Genomic DNA, 18,169 nt, shown 5'->3' on the forward strand with positions numbered 1-18,169 from the left:
GGCATAAGGATTAGGATTACAGTAGCGGTTTTCTTCTTCACAGTTCAAAGTGACTGGCAAATATTAAGTTCTGGTTTTCCTCACATACTGAACAAACAACCAAAAACCATGTGACTATTTCCTGCCACCTTTTGGCATTATTGGAAAGAATGTGGGTGGGGTGGAGGAACTAACTATATGAGAATCATGTGCTCACAACATTTCAAGCTACAATTTGAAGATATTATGTATGCATTTACTGGGTGTGGGCTTTCAGCATGCTACAGGTTCGACCTGTTTGCAGAGCTCAGTGGCAAGTCTGAGGTCTCTGCCTACTGGCAGAGATTTCATAAAGAGAACACAGTGTTACATCAACCTAAGCTCATGGCTAGTAAAGGTTGCCTAAGAATCTCCTGAGTGGCATTTCTTGTCAATGGAGAAAACAGAACATTCAATAAATGGTGCTGGGATAAATGGTTGGCCATCTGGAAAAACAATAAAATTGGAAGTATATCTCACATCCTGTATTAAAATGAATTCCAGATGGATAAAAGATTTAAACGTTAAGAAAAAAAAGTATGACAAAAAAAATTCTCTCAGGTGGGAGATATGGTAAGTAGGGCCTTTCATGGTATGACACTATACTCAGAATCCATACAAGAAAATACTGATGAATTAGACTACAATTTTTAAAAATTCTGTATAGAAGAACCCACCATAAATAAAGTCAAAGACAAATGACAAACTGGGAAAATTTTATTCTAACTCATATGACAGACTAGGTATTCACTTCATAGCATATAAAGAGCTTCTACAAATAAATGAGAGATCAACATTCTTAGAAAAATGGACAAAGGATATGAACTTCCAATTTTCAGAAGTCGAAATAAAAATTGCTCTTAGATTGATACTTAAACTCTCTCATCAGAGAAGAAATGAAAATTAAAACTACACTGTGATTGTCAAAAATTCAAAAGTTGCTAATGGCCTCAGTTGGCCAGGTTATGGGGGAAACTTGTATACTCATACATAATTGGTGAAAGTAATGTGGTAATATTTTAGTATTTATCAAAACACAAATGCTTAAGCTCTTTGATTCCTCAATTTTACCTCTAGAGAAATGTAATTTTAAAGAGGGTGGTCAGGAAAGGGCTCATTGAAAAGGTAAAACATTTTACCTTTTGAAGGTGTGAGCCACGCTGATATTGTGAGAAGAACATACCAAGCAAAACACCAAATGCTAAGGTAAGTTGAGAAAAGGTATGTGACAGAAATAATAAGAAGGCCAGCATGGCCTGAGTAGGGGGCCATGGAAGAAATGTCAGAGAAGTATTAGAACAAGATACATAGGGTCTTATGGGTCGTTCTAAGAGCTTCAACTTTTACTGTAAGGAAATAGGGAAACCAATGGAAAATTTTGAGCAGAGGAGTGACCTGATGTGACCCACAGTTAAAAAAAATAAATAAAAAAAAAAAGATCATTTTCACTGTTGTGGTAAGAACAAAGGTGTAGGTCAGAGATCAGTTAGGAGGCTATGGTAAGAAGCAAGAGATAACAATGGACTGAATCAAGATGACAACTGTATAGATGGGATTTGCTGACAGAGTCTATCTGGGGTGGAGAGAAAGAAAGTGTCCAAAATGATTCTAAGATTTTTGACCTGAACTACTGGAAAGATGGAGTTCCTATCAAATGGGATAGAGAAGTCTAAGAGAGGAACAGATTTAGAGGAAGGTCAGGTGTTAAATTATGGACATAATCAAGTTGAGGTGCTTGTTAGACACACGAATGGTTATGTCAAATAAACAGTTCGCTATATGTATTTGGATTTCTTGGAAGAGATTCAGGCTAAAGCTATAAATTAGAAAGCACATATAAAATGGTACTTAAAGCCCGAGAATTGGATGAGATCACCAATGAACTTTGGCAGATGGAGAACCAAAAAATAATCCTATAGCATTCTAACTTTTAGAGTTAACAATGGCAAATAGGAGCCAGCAAAAGAAACTGAAAAGGAGCAACAAGTAAGTCCAGGTAATACCATGACAGTGTGGTGTTCTATAAGCCAAATAAAGGAAATGCATCAAGGAGGATGAAGTGATCAATTCAAATACTGCCAATGGATCAAGGTAGAAGAGGGTTGAGAATGGGCCATTAGATTTAGCAATATGGGTTACCAATGAACTTGACAACACACACATAGTAGCAATAGGAGGAATGGGTGACTGGAATGGATTGAAAAAAGGAGAGAATCAAGCCTTAAGATATGACTACTAGTTTCCAGGAAATACGGGAGAGAAGAACATGCTAGATGACATCATGAGGATGCAAAGAGCCAACAACAGAATGTGGAAACTTCTGGCAGGAGAAAAGGGTAGAGAGGAAACTGTTAGAGATGAAGACAGACTTAAAAGACATACCAGCCAAATACAATGTATTTAGAGCCTGATTTGAGAAAATCTATTATAAAAAGATGTTTCTGAGACAATATAGGAAATTTAAACTCTGATCATTCATTTAGATTTGTTGGATATTAAGTTGGTGTTGTGACTGTAATTTTTTTTTACAGTCATTATCTGTTAAAAATATATGCTAGAGTATTTACAGATGAAATGATGTCTGGAACTTTCTCTAAAATGGGCCAAAAGAGAGGGTGTATCACTATGTTGTACACCTGAAACTAATGGAACATTATGTGTCAACAATATTCAAATTTTAAAAAAGAAGAAAAAACAGTACAGACAATTTAGGGAATGAGGATGGATGACTTAAGATTGACAAAATGTTTATACTGTTGAAACTGAGTGATAATATATGGAGGTCTCATTCTACTGTGCCTCTGCCCTTGAATATGCTTGAAATTTTTCAAAATAATTTTTTTTAAAAAGAAAGTAAGATGAAAGTTAAATTCAAGAAGTATAGATATCTCTTTTGGGCTTTCTTGCTTTAAACAGGAACAGAAATGAAGAGATAGCTGGAAGAGAAGGAAGCTTGAAAAGTTGTGTTTGTTTTTTTAAAATTTCAAGATGGAGGGCCACTTGGGTGGCTCAGTCAGTTAAGCATCAGCCTTTGGCTCAGGTCATGAGCCCTGCATCAGGCTCCTTGCTCAGCAGGGAGCCGCCTTCTCCCTCTGCCCTCTGCCTGCCACTCCCCCTGGTTGTGCTCTCTCTCTCTCACTCTCTCTCGCTCCCTCCCATCTCTCTCTCTTTCTGACAAATAAATAAATGAGAATCTTTTTAAAAAATTTCAAGGTGGGGGGCGCCTGGGTGGCTCAGTGGGTTAAAGCCTCTGCCTTCGGCTCAGGTCATGATCCCAGTGTCCTGGGATTGAGCCTCGCACCAGGCTCTCTGTTCAGCAGGGAGTCTGCTTCCTCCTCTCTCTCTGCCTGCCTCTCTGCCTGCTTGTGATCTGTCAAATAAATAAATAAAATCTTTAAAAAAAAAATTCAAGGTGGAAGAAGTACAGGTATATTTGTATGCTGTGGTACAGATGGAACAGAGAGAGAACACTGGATAATGCAGGAGAGAAAGGAGAACTACTGGGGCAAAATCTTTGAACAGGGAGGAGGGATGAGATATGGTGCAAACACAGAAGCATTGGTCTTAAATAGAAGTATGGATAGTAGTGTCATTTGCAAATACATTCTCCCATTCTGTGGGTTGCCTCTTTGTTTTGTTGACTTTTCCCTTTTTATCTTTTTAACTTGATGAAGTCCCAAAAGTTCATTTTCACTTTTGTTTCCCTTCCCTTCGGAGATGTGTCTTGAAAGAAGTTGCTGTGGCCAATGTCAGACAGGTTACTGCTTATGCTCTCCTCTAGGATTTTGATGGATTTCTGTCTCACATTGAGGTCTTTCATCCATTTAGAGTTTATCTTTGTGTATGGTGTAAGAGAATAAGACTATTATCCAAGATCTATAAAGAACTCTAACTCAACACCCAAAAAATAATCACGTCAAAAAATGGACAGAAGACATGAACAGACACTTCTCCAAAGAAGACATACAAATGGCGAACAGACACATGAAAAAGTGTTCATCATCATTAGCCATCAGGGAAATTCAAATCAAAACCACATTTAGATACCACCTTACACCGGTTAGAATAGTGAAAATTGACAACATAAGAAACAACAAATGTTGGAGTTGTGGAGAAAGAGGAACCTTCTTACATTGTTGGTGGGAATGCAAATTGGTGCAGCCATTATGGAAAAGAGTGTGGATGTTCCTCAAAAAATTAAAAATACAGCTGCCCTATGACCCAGCAATTGCACTACTGGGCATTTACCCCAAAGATACAGATGTAGTAAAAAACAAAAGCAAAAACAAAAAAGGGCCGTATGCACCCCAATGTTCATAGCAGCAGTGTCCACAATAGCCAAACTATGGAAAGAGCCAAGATGCCCTTTAAAAGGCGAATGGATAAGGATGTGGTCCATATATACAATGGAATATTACTCAGCCATCAGAAAGGATGAATACCCATCTTTTGCATCAACATGGATGGGACTGAAGGAGATTATGCTGAGTAAAATAAGTCAAGAAGTAAAAGTTAATTATCAGGGCGCCTGGGTGGCTCAGTGGGTAAAGCCGCTGCCTTCGGCTCAGGTCATGATCTCAGGGTCCTGGGATCGAGTCCCGCATCGGGCTCTCTGCTCAGCAGGGAGCCTGCTTCCTCCTCTCTCTGCCTGCCTCTCTGCTTACTTGTAATTTCTCTCTGTCAAATAAATAAATAAAATCTTTTAAAAAAAAGTTAATTATCATATGGTTTCACTTATTTGTGGAACATAAGGAATAGCATGGAGAACATTAGGAGAAGAGAAAAATGAAGGGGGGAAAATAGGAGAGGAAGGTGAACCATGAGAGACTATGGACTCTGAGAAACAAATAGAGGGTTTTAGGAGGGAGAGGGGTGGGGGAATGGGTAAGCCTGGTGATGGGTATTAAGGAGGGCATGGATTGCATGGAGCACTGGGTGTTATATGCAAATAATGAATCATGGAACACCACATCAAAAACTAATGGTGTACTTTATGGTGACTAACATAACACAACAAAAACTTAATTAAAGGAGTATGGATAATTTACCCATAGTAACAGAAGGCAGAGCAAGACAGAGCAGGTGGGCACAGATGTGAGAGGATAGGAAGAAGAGATAGGAGGTTGTTGAAACTCTCTTCCGAAGCCTCAAACAGAATGCAGGGTTATTAAGTGAGAGTGAGTATGGGAGGAAAGTGTTGGATGTTTGAGAAAGGAGAATCCTTTATCTAGAAGAGTGGGAGACTGAGTGTACCTAGGAGATATGATATAATTGCCAGGCAGCATTATAAGCTGAATGCAATTCTGTGTCCAAGATTTGAAAGTAAGTACAACTAAGCAGCAGGGTTTTCTCTGATCAGTGTCCATGAATGGTTTTGCCAGGTGAGTATGAACAAATGATAGATCACCAAGGGAGTGGCCAGTTGTGTTGTTTATAATAGAGCTAGGTTACTGTCACAAAGCAAACCAACATTAATTCTGTGACTTAAAACAGATTTTATTTCAATTTTAAGCAGAAATGACTATTCCAGGCCATTGAGTCTCAGCTTCAAATGATCATTTAGGGTCTGAGGGGCCTTCTACCTTATTTCTCTTCCATGACTTAGGGCTTTTTTTCCTCAGCTAAATCCTAGCAACTGGGTAGCAGGCACACTTTTTACCAGTTATCCAGAGGGGGAAAGAGAGTGTAAGGAAAAAGCATTGCCCTTGTTTTAAGGGTCCAGCCTGCAGGTACCACACATTACTTAGGCTCATATTCTATTAGCAAAATTTTTGTCCTATAGCTACAGTTAAATGCAAGGAAGCCTGAGAAATGCGGTGTGTATGGTCAGCTCTCTGCTTAGCTACAGTGCTCTGATTTTGGAACAAGGCTAGATTTTAGCAAATAATTAGAACTCCCTGCAAGGGAGTGATTCTAATAACTGATTGAGGGATTTAGTGCTAGGGAATGAGTCTATGAGAGGATCTGAGGAGAATGAAGTATAACCCCTAACTGAAAGGTGGTAGAGTCAAGGGACTACAGATGAGAGGGCTGTTGGAGTCGGGGCTCTGAAGAAGAGTAGTGGTGGTACAAGAGGGATGCCCAACATTGAGATTCTGAAGGAATTACTGTTACAGATAATGCCAAGGTCTACAGTATGATTTCACAATGAGTGACTGATACACGGGGAAAGGCAAATTTATAGGAAGAAGAGGTCAAGGAATGCCAGTATATCTGAAAGCTGACCAAATGGATATTGAAATTCCCTAGATTATGTTAGAAGTACCACTGGAGAAAGCGACCATGTGTCAGCTGCTAAACTCTTTGAGAAATAAGGGCAAGTGACAATAAGGGACAGGAGGTGGTATATCTGATGACATGAGGTTCAAAGCTGGGGTTTGGGGGGAGGAAGAATGTGAAAATGGCAATGAGGAGGAAGGAGTACCCTCACTCTGTGGTTGGGTAGGATGTAGTAGAGAGAATAGAGATAAAGGCCACCACTAGAGAGGGCTACAGAGGAGGGAGTAATCTCCTGGGGAGCTTCACATTTCAGCTAGAACAGGACAGTGAAAGGAGACCTTCGCAGAGCAGGTTGAGAGCTTTAGGAAATTTGCTGCTGACAGACTGAGCATCACAGTGAGCCCAGGGAATGCATTTTGAGAGTAGGGGAGCGTGGGAGAAGGGAGGAGAATGAGATTAAGAGCTGCATGGGGATTGGTGTAAAGGAGGTGGAGGGTGACCTGGGCTTCCACAGGCTTCTTGCAGTGATGATGTCAATGGGGATAAAGGGATAATGTGACTAATCCTGATGGTTTCAGGGTAGGTCATGTTAGCAAGGTTCTACCTGTTGTTGGGTAGGGAGGACTGGGGTCTTTCTAGAAATTCTGAGACCACCTCTTTGCTTCCACCACGCCATTGCATACAAAGATTGGGGAAGGAGCAGAGTGAATTCCTTCAAAGACTAAGAAAAATACCTGTCATACCCCCTCTCTGGAGGAAGGGCAGGGCTTTCCTCAGGCTTCTGGATGAAAAGCTTCTGAGGTTTTCCAGTGGCTCCTCGGCTTCACTTTGGGACCACATAGCCCAGGGAAGCCTGCAGGAGAAGCAGCAACAAGATCAGTTCTATCCCCACACTCCCCAGCCTCTGTTCACGAAGCTGTGGCTGAATTCTTGGGGCCAGGGCAACTTTTCTGTCAGAATGAATTCCTGCTGCCTAAGAAGTTGTATTCACTTTCAGTTTCTAACTCCGGAACACAGAGGGTCTCTGCTGCTGCAACCTCTTTAGCGCCTCAAAAATGTATGCCTTGCCACCCCCCACCCCGCCACGCCCACACCCCCACCCAAAGTGCAGTTGCCCTGAGCCCTTTTTCTTTTCCTAACCCATGGCAGTGTCCAACTGAGCTCCATGGCTCTGTCTACAAGGAAACAAGTAGGCAAAGGAGAATGGGAGCAGTTTGCAGTGATGATATTTTTCAGGCAGCAGACTGAATGTGAGTGGTTGAAGTGACAGACAAAATGTACAGAAGGACTCCCCTCAAAAATCCCTTCTCCGCCCTGATGCCACTTAGTCTTTGGGTTTAAAATGTTCCTTATTTAAAAGACCAGTTAAGTCTGTGACATTTAGGCAGCAGACATCCTTCTTAAAAAAAAAAAAAAAAAGTTAAATTATCCTTGATATTCAATACTGTTTCAGAAAACCTCACAGCTAGAAAAACTTTAGCATTTTTCTTAAAGTCTGAGAAAGTCAGAAGCATATATTTATCTCCTCTGGATCTCTGAATGAATCCACAATAGCAGAATTTATCTACTATCTGGTTCATTCTGTCTCTTTAATTAAAATAAATAAATATATATATAATTTATGCTTATTATATATCTATGTTATTTATATATTATATATTATTTATATATAATATATAAATGTTTATTATATATTTGTTATTTATTTTATATATATATTATTTATATATAATATATAAATATTTATTGTATATTTGTTATTTATTTTTTATATATTTTATATATATTATATATGATAAATATTTATTATATATTTATTTATTTATTTTAATCAAAAGACAAAATGACCTAGATAGTAGATAAATTCTGCTATTGTGGATTCATTCATATAATATATTATATATATATAAATATATATATATAAAATAGCTTGTCAAATCTGTCCTATGATATAGCCAAGCCATAATTTGTCATCTATTTTAAAGAATAATTCTATTGAGGTCTTCCTGGAATATCCCCCAGATTCTTCCTGTTGTATTTCTAGTTTATGAATCAAGCCTTTCATTCATTTATTTATTCAACAAGTATTTCTCTCCTTAGCAACCATCCTAGTGAAGATTTAACCACTTAGGAGGTTAGAAGGGCAATCCATTCCCAATCCTGTTCAAGTTTCCAATTTATTCAGAATAGCAAGAGAAAAAGACAAGGAAAGAAAAAAGAAAGGGAGGACAAAGAAAGAAGAAATACATTTAAAGAGGTCAAATGTTTGTGTTATCTGAAATTCAGGAAGAAATATATGAAACCCATGAAAACGAAACTATAAAACCTTATTGTGGGATGTGAAGCAAGGCTTGCATAAATGGAGAGATTTGTTGAGGTCCTAGATGGGAAAACTGGATATTGGAACAATATCAAATATGTCCAAGTTAATCTAGAATTCAGTGCACTTCAATAAATACACTAACCCCAAATTTTAAAACTTGACAAGCTGATCATAAAAACCTTTGGGAACAGTAAATATGAGCCAAAATAATTTTAAGAAGTGAGGGATTGGCCCTTGACAGATACCAAAATATTATCTAAATCAATAATAATTACAAAGTATGATAATTAACTGGAAAGAAAAGATAAATTGAAGAGAATTACAAGTTCATTAAAGACAGTTGAGACTTAAAAACCCTCCAACAGAGGGTTTTCCGCATGCTGGACACCAGTCTAATTTATGATGAGAGCACACAATGGTTTTTAAAATAAGACTTGGATGGAAAAGATGATAATGCTATAACAAAGTTCTTTGAATTCTCATCTCCTTATTTATGTAAATAAAGTTTCTCAGCATCTGTAACTATAAAAACAAACAAAAAGCATAAATTAGTGTTGAACCTGTCTCACTCTCATGATGAGTAATCTTTATCCATAAAATTGAATTTAGCTCCATCTGTCACTGAGAAAATACACTTACAGCACAGTTTAATTTCTTGTTTAAGAATTGCAAATTTGTTGGGGCGCCTGGGTGGCTCAGTTGATTGAGCATCTGACTGTGGCTTAGGTCATGGTCTCAGGTCCTGGGATCCAGCCCTGAGTCAGGCTCAGCACTTGTTGTGGGGGAAGGAGGGGGAGTCTGCTTCTCTCTCTGACCCTTGCCCCATTCGTGCTCTCTCTCTCTCTCAAATAAATAAATAAAATCTTAAAGAATTACAAATTTACTATATTGATAAATTTTGTACTACTAATAATTAAACTGATAGAGCATTTTAATATTTAGAGCTTTAATTAATCCAGAAAATCAATTAATATTTTTATAGAGTATAACAATCAAATAATCAACGATTTTCAAACAGAAATGTTTTAATTTAAGATAAAATCATATGGGATGGGGCACCCAGGTGGCAAGGTCAGGTGAGCCACCAACTCTTGGTGGCTCAGCTCCTGATCTCAGGGTCCTGGGATTGAGCACAAGAAGTCTGCTAGAGATTCTTTCTCTCCTTCTGTCTCTCCCCCAGCTCGTTCGCTCGCTCGCTCTCTAAAATAAATAAATAAAATCACATGGAAGAACTGAAGTAGAAATATTAGATCAAGGATATCAAACCATGATGCCAAAATTTCTGGCTATTAAAGAAAAGCTACCACTTTCTTAGGACACTTAGATTTCATATGAGGTAAGTTCTTTGCACTGATGTAATATGGCTTAACATTCCCCCCCCCCCCACAATGAATGTAGTAATATTTAGCTCTCATTTACACCTTGACTGGAAAACAATTGAGAAATGTAGCTCAAAGAATAAGCATTTGGGGATAGGGAGGGGTGAGGGTGGGGAGTGGGGGATGAAATGGGAAGTGCAGGCTTGTTAAGTAAGCATTTGGTAGACCAAGAGTTGCCTGAAGGTGTCTTCCTACCACATCTTGAAAAAGAAGCTCAGGGGAGGCAAGTATATTCATAAGGTGCTGAGAGAAGGACCCAGCCAAAAAGGAATGACGGAAATGAAAATTTCAAACCATTTCTTAGGTCATCATTTCAGAAAATGTGTTCCCTGAAACATGAGGTTTCAAGATGTCAGTTGCTAGTTGTTTGGTGAAAACAATGAAAAAACATTTTTTTTATGGTGATATTTTTCTTTTAAGATGCATCTTAAAAAAAAATCTATATATAAGAAGTTACCATATATATTGGTGTAATTGTTTATGTGATTGTTTTACATTAATATGCCTTGGGGGAGTATAGCAGATCCACTGCCAGGTTGTTGAGTTCAGATCACATCTCATCTGTTTACTGACTCTGTACAGCTGCATAACTTTGTGAATTAATTTTCTCTTTTTTGTACACTTGGATTTTGTTTTTTTAAGATTTTATTTATTTATTTGTCAGAGAAAGAGAGACAGAGAGGGAGATCACAAGCAGGGGGGAGTGGCAGGCAGAGGGAGAGGGAACAGACTCCCCTCTAAGCAGGGAGCTGGATGAAGGCCCAGGGCTCTGGGATCATGAGGGAAACTGAAGTCAGATGCCTAACTGACTGAGCCACCCAGGTTTCCCAAGTATCAGGTTTCTTGTCTGAAAATAGGAATAATAATAACACTTCCCTCATAGTGCTGTTGTCAGAATTAAATGAAAAACCGCAACAAAAATGCTTAAAACAAGGTCTGGGACACAGTAAATGCTATGGATGACCCTGCTATTATTTTTAAGAATGGTGTGCCACCTCTAAAAATATCAGAGATGACTAGATATATGGAGAAGGGACATTTGATATGCAAATTGGTGCATAATCACCTCAAATAACTAATAATGGTCATCCTGTATGTTATTGTTCATATAACAAATATTAACTTGTTAGCTACTGGTTTGTGATGGTTCTGTGATTTATATTTTAAAATATTTTATACCTTTTATAGTCAGTAAAGTTATAAAATTCATTTCTCTTATTGTATTAACTTTAAAGAAAAACATAAAATTTAGTTTCTTCCAGCAATTAATCTGAAATTATATTTTTTGTCTAGTTTAATCCAAATAATATCTTATGTATTCTTGTAATATTTTATAGAGAAAAATCCATTTTTTTAAAAGATTTTATTTATTTATTTGACAGGCAGAGATTACAAGTAGGCTGAGAGGCAGGCAGAGAGAGAGAAGGAGGAAGCAGGCTCCCTGCCGAGCAGAGAGCCCAATGCGGGGCTCCATCCCAGGACCCTGGGATCATGACCTGAGCCGAAGGCAGAGGCTTTAACCCACTGAGCCACCCAGGCGCCCCTGAGAAAAATCCATTTTTAAAAGGCTGAAAGCCTAAGTTTGAGGAAGATTGAACCATAAAATTACTAAATTTGTTAAAAATACAAGATTGCCAAAATACCTGCATTAAATTTTCTAGCTGGGACTCTGGTACCATTTATATGGTACTATTATAGCACTGTTATAGTTTTTATAGTTATATAATAACTATATAATATATAATATTCTTAATATATAATATAATAATTATATTATTATAATAACTATAGTTATAGCTATGTTATAGGTAACATTAAATGACCATATACAAACATTTTTTTTCAGCTGAATAAATTTAACTATAGATTTGGTCAACACCACTGGTAGGTACTAATTTGTATTAACTTTTCCAAGCTACTAGATTTATATTCAATTCACTGCAGTAGTAATGCACTGGTATTTACTTTGGTAGTATACTAAGCAATTAACTAAGAATTTTGCCAATGCTTTCAATACATATGCTTATGTAATGAGTTTTATGAAGTGTTTAATTCACTTTAACAATAATTAGCTGTGCTTTGACCTTAAGTAATTAATGGAATCTCAATTATTCTTGGAAGACAGACATAGAATAGCAATTTTCAAACTTTTTTTGGTTTGAGGAATCAAAGAGAATCTAAAAATTATGGACTTTTGGGGGCACCTGGGTGGCTCAGTGGGTTGAGCCGCTGCCTTCGGCTCGGGTCGTGATCTCAGAGTCCTGGGATCGAGTCCCGCATCGGGCTCTCCGCTCAGCGGAGAGCCTGCTTCCCTCTCTCTCTCTGCCTGCCTCTCCATCTACTTGTGATTTCTCTCTGTCAAATAAATAAATAAAATTTAAAAAAAAAAAAATAAATAAAAATTATGGACTTCTTCCCAAACACTACACCTTCTTCTTTTTTTTTTTTTTTTTAAACATATACTGTATTATTTGCTTCAGGGGTACAGGTCTGTGAATCACCAGTCTTACACAATTCACAGCACTCACCAAGCACATATCCTCCCCAGTGTCCATCATCCAGTCACCCCATCCCTCCCACCCTTCTCCCCTCCAGCAACCCTCAGTTTGTTTCCTGAGATTATGAAACTTTATATATAATTTCAGGGGATCTGGGTGAGATTTCTCAAAGAATCATTCATGAATGATCTGCATCCAACTTTCTTGAGGTTCTAGTTAAAAGTTCAGATTCTTGAGTCCCAGTGCAGACTCACTGGATTGGAATCTCATAAGATCAAGCCCAGAAATAAGACTTTTAACAATGTCCACAGGTGAGACTTTTTAAAAATAAACTATTTTTTAAAGATTTATTTATTTGAAAGAGAGAGAGAGGAGTGTTGGAGGGAGAGGAAGAGAGAAACTTCAGCAGACTCCTCACTGAGCTCAGAGCCCCCATGCAGGACTTGATCTCAAGACCCTGAGATCTTTACCTGAGCGGAAACCAAGAGTCAACACTCAACTATGCCACTCGGAGGTTTTTAAACTGTTTTTGTTTTTTTTTTAAGACTTTATTTTTAAGTAATCGCATCCAATGTGGGACTCAAACTCACAATGCCAAGATCAAGAGTCACATGCTCCACCAACTGAGCCAGCCAGGCACCACATAAAATAAACTATTTTTTGTCAAAGGAAACATACACACACACAAGCACATACGTGTATATCATTTTCAAAGTCAAATAGTATTGCAAGGCTTATGATAAAAACCAGCAGTCTCCTACCGCACCCTTCCCCACGCCCACTCCCAACATGACAGGTTAACACCCTCAACTTTTCTAGCTAGTTCCACTGATAATTTTCCTCCATATCTTTATATGCTTATGTCACTGTTCCTTGATTTGCCTGATGACTTCCTGCTATTGTGAGTAAATACTGGAATATTGCTTCCCAACTCCATTTTTCTTCTTCTATCCCCCAATATAATTACATACAATTTTTTGTGAAGTCAATCGTCAGCATTACCTCATTGAAACTACATAAATATTGTTCACTGAGCCAAGTAACGCATTGCAATCACACCTCTTTTCCTGTATGAGCTTTCCATTTTTTCTGAAGTTAATAATTGCCTCATTTTATCATTTGTTTGGTTTTCCATTTACCTATTGTTAATTTTCCCCCAATGTGCTGGCATCTCTGCCATATACTTATTAATAATATATTCTTCATTCTCAAAAACTTCTATTCCATTTTTCTGAGTTGTTCTGGGAGCTTGGGAAGAATCCCTCCTCCTCCTCTTTGGCCTGGCTGTTTTCTAGAAGTCCTGTGACATTCCTTCCTGCCACCTTACAGCTTTCCCTGCTGCTTTTCTTTCTAGGATCTTCTCCTCTATCTTCTGTTTTCATATTTTAATCTCCTATTTTGCTAAAATACATCTTCCAGCTTCCCAAGAAAGGAGATAATGTTTGAGACCTTGTATATATGAAAATTGTGTGTTCTATGTTACTTGAGTTACAGTTTAGTTTTGTAAAGGATTCTAGGCTAAAAATAGTTTTTCCTCTGAATTTTTAAGGTAGTGCTTTATTGTCTTCTACCATCAAGAGTGGTTAGTAGGAATTCCAATGTTACTCTGAGTCATTCCAATTTTTTGTGATCATCTTTTTTTTTTTCTCTGAAAGGTTCTAGAATTCTTTTCCTTATCCAAGGTGTCTGAAATGTAACGATGATACGCCTCGAAGTGGGTCTTTAAAAAAATTCATTGCTCTGGGTGAGTCCTATCTGGGAAATTTCCTTCTATTATTTCTGATTTGTTCCCCTCTGTTTTCTCTGATCCTTCTTTTTTTTTTTTTTCCCTCCAAGATTTTATGTATTTATTTGACAGAGAAAAAGAGAGAGAGAGATGGAAAGAGAGAGCACAAGTTGGGGGAGGGGTGGTGTGGCAGGAGTGGCAGGCAGAGGGAGAAGCAGACTCCCCGCAGAGCAAGAAGCCCAATGCAGGCCTGGATCCCAGGATCCTGGGTTCATGACATGAGCTGAAGGCAGATGCTTAAACAACTGAACCACCCAGGAGCCCCTGATTTCTCTTTTTGAAACACTTATTAGTAAGTCACTGAATAGATTCTATAATGTTCTCATCTCTCCTCTTCTGTTTTCCATCTTTCCCAAATCTATCCTCCAGTGTTTGTGTTGAATATTTAATTTACACTGCCATAGATTTTATTTTTAAGAGCTCTGTATGTGTTTTCCTTTTTTTTTTTTTAATCACTTTTTATTTTTGTTTTAGAAATATATATTCCTTTGTCTCTTTGGTGATAATAATCAAGTACAGTTTTTTATTTTTATTTTTTTTTTAAGATTTTATTTATTTATTTGACAGAGAGAGATCACAGTAGACAGAGAGGCAGGCAGAGAGAGAGAGAGGGAAGCAGGCTCCCCGCTGAGCAGAGAGCCCGATGCGGGACTCGATCCCAGGACCCTGAGATCATGACCTGAGCTGAAGGCAGTGGCTTAACCCACTGAGCCACCCAGGCGCCCTCAAGTACAGTTTTTTAAAAGTCCTTTTCTCCTTGCATTGTTTCTATTCTCTCCAGATCCCTTTCACTTTCCTGTGTACTTTTCTTACTATGTTGGAGGCATTCATCAAATTTCTAGTGATTCTTCAGTTGCCATTCATATTTAAGAACGAGACTCAACATTTTATGAGAATTCCCTGTGTAGAGTACTGATCTGGGAAATTCACAAGTAGATGCTCTCGTAATGAACCAGCTTTTTATTGGGCTCCCCAATTGTAAATGTCTGGAGAGTTTTTTTCTGTTCTCTATCATCATTCTTTTTCTCTGGGAACTGAGCATTCACTTAATGCCCCTTTTCTGAGCCACTGACCAAAAGTTATCTGCCTGGGCAGGGTAAGTATAGAAAGGAACTGGGGGTCTATTTCATATGTAGACTTTAACCTATCCCTCCTATTTTCAGCCTGCACCTGACCTCCCCTTCGGGGACCTTTCAGGTCCCAAATGCTGAGGCTTTACTGATCTTCTGAAGGAAACTGGCCCCCATCTTCATTCTTAGGTTTTGAATTCTTCCTCCCTGTTTAATTAATTACTACTACTCCATCCACTTTCCATCTACCAAACACTTATCTTTGGCCAAACACTTATTAAAATCTGTAATCATTATCTCATCCTCCTCTTACCATTGTTCCTTGTAAGCTAATGCCTTTTTAAATTCCTTTGCTGTCGTTTTAGAGAGATTTGAAGCAGTGGGGGTGGGGGTGGGGGCGGGGACAGCTAGAAGCCAAATACTCACAGACAAATCACTGTTTTAAGCAGAATTCTAAAGTATATCTTGGGCAACACACACTTGAGGACCACTGACTAGAACCTAGTTGGAATACTGGATGACTGTTGACTAAATACATGAACTGATGAATTTATGCAAAATTAATGATTGATGAAAAACAATGATGTATGTTGAATTATCAATCTGGGGGAATCAACAGATCTTGAAACAAAAATTCTTGTCAAACAAATGAATAAGAAAGGAAAAAAAAAGGAAGGAAGGAAGAAAAATCACAAACATGTTAACTATAGCTATTTAAAAAAAAAAGAGATCTTACATTATTATTATTTTTTTAAGTAATCTCTACTCCCAACATGAGGCTCAAACTCACAACTCTGAGACAAAGCCTCTCATGCTCCACTGACTGAGTGAGTTAAGCATCCCTAACTGTAGCTACTTCTGTCTATCTATGGTCACATTATTATATTCATCTTCGTACTTTTCTATGTTTTCTAAATTTTATGCACTGTAGATCATTACTTTTAGCGTGTGAATGAGTGTATGGGAGAAAATTTCTGTACCTTTCCCAATACCTCAACTATGGAGGTGAAATAAAGTCCACAGATTAACTGAACAAGCTTTTACTGAGTGCTTAGACCAAAGTTACATACTTCAGAGGCAGTAATAAATAGGTAAGTATTTTCTGAATCATGATCTGAAAAGAGACTGTTCAAAAAGTATAGAAGAAGGAAGTATCTTGTGGGCAATTTTTTAAACTGAAAAGCAATAGTGTCTTCCACATTTTTGCATTTAATTTGTTTAAAAACATAAAACACCTATCTGGTACCTATCATCTCACAGACTCCATGCATGGAGTTGGAGATCAAGAATTCATAAACTGGGCACCTGGGTGGCTCAGTGGGTTAGGCCTCTGCCTTCGGCTCAGGTCATGATCTCAGGGTCCTGGGATCGAGTCCTACATCGGGTTCTCTGCTTGGCAGGGAGCCTGCTTTCTCCCCTCTCTCTGCTTGCCTCTCTGCCTACCTGTGATCTCTCTCTGCCAAAATAAAATGTTAAAAAAAAATTCATAATCTAATGATGCTTGGGTGGCTCAGTTAGTTAAGCATCTGCTTTCGGCTCAGGTCATGATCCCAACATCCTGGGATTGTGCTCCTTGCTCAGCAGGGAGCCTGCTTTTCTCTCTGCCTGCCTGTTTCTCTCTCCCTGACAAATAAATAAGTAAAATCTTAAAAAGAAAAAAAAAATCCATGGGCTAGACTAAGAATCCATAGTGATGGTGTGATGGGTTCTTGAAACACACTCAGGGAAAATACAGCTGCCTGCATTTTATGATGTATAAATGAATGCATATGTGGCTGATTCTCTTGGTTTTCTACTCAACAGTCACTTTCCCCACTCTGCATTTCTCTTTGTTAGAGACTTGATTTTGTTCCAGTGACTTAACCCTCCCCATATGTGACTTGGGAAATCTCCCCATTAGTCAAAGCTAATAATGGTAACGCCATATTTCCCTTGCCAATGATTAAAATCTGTAGAGCTTTTGAGAAACTAAGACACATGGAAAGAGACCACCCCCATCTTCTGTTGGACTTTGTTGCATTTGCACATAATCCCAGGAGCTTCGGGGACCATACTGCTATCAGCCTGAAGAATAATCCAACACACAGAGGAAAACAGAGCCAAAAGAATCCGAGAGAAGCAGAATCAGAACTCTGATGTACCATGCTTGGACCCTGACCTACCTTTGGATCTTTTGTTTTCTGAGAAAAAAAATCCCTTTATTGTTTATTCCAATTTGGGTTGGAGCTTCTGTTACTTGCAGCAAAAGGCATCCTAACTGATACAATATGCTTTGTCTCAGGAAGGGGCTTTGGTGCAAGGGGCTGATGAGAGAAAAAGCAGTTGGTACTATTAAGTGTTAGGCAAATTAGACATACAAAACTCACATCTGGGGCAGGATTCTTTGCTGGTGCTCAAGCAAAAAGGCTTTGTTAAACCAAGAAATTAGGAACAAAAGTGTGAGCCCCATAAATGATTTGTTTCCTAATGGGGACTTAAAAGTGGCCAGCACTGATCTTTTTTCCAACCAAAGCAAGTAAGTAGAAAAAGTTCAGGAAGTTTTCCTCATCTAGTGATTATTACAGAGAATCCTTTCGTGAGGGACTAGGGCTTACATGCAGTAGAGACTGTGAACTTCATTCATTCATTGGCTCACACATTCATTCAGTCAGTCAACAAATGTACTTTTGAGAAGACACCAAGTGCCAGGCATATTAGTCAACAAGACATAGTCCTCTGACCTAAGTAATTTTTTTGTCTAGTGGGAAACAGATGTTATATATTTATTTATTGGTTAATTATAAATTGTGATAAATGCTTTAAATTTTTATTTATTTGACAGAGAGAGCATAAGCAGAGAGGGGGAGCAAAGGGATGAGGCAGAGGCAGGCAGAGGG

At 38.3% G+C, this 18,169-nt stretch overlaps 1 long non-coding RNA gene across 1 annotated transcript in view; it reads right to left on the bottom strand.

The window, feature by feature from the left end:
• LOC131831948 (uncharacterized) overlaps positions 1-18,169 on the bottom strand; it is a 33,142-nt gene that overhangs the window by 8,847 nt on the left and 6,126 nt on the right. Inside the window, exon 4 of the long non-coding RNA XR_009353874.1 lies at positions 6,972-7,090. This is a non-coding gene — a long non-coding RNA (uncharacterized LOC131831948). The remainder of the gene's footprint in view (positions 1-6,971; positions 7,091-18,169) is intronic.

Source organism: Mustela lutreola, chromosome 1 (assembly GCF_030435805.1).
Source record: "Mustela lutreola isolate mMusLut2 chromosome 1, mMusLut2.pri, whole genome shotgun sequence".
In the NCBI taxonomy this organism is placed as follows: Eukaryota; Metazoa; Chordata; class Mammalia; order Carnivora; family Mustelidae; genus Mustela; species Mustela lutreola.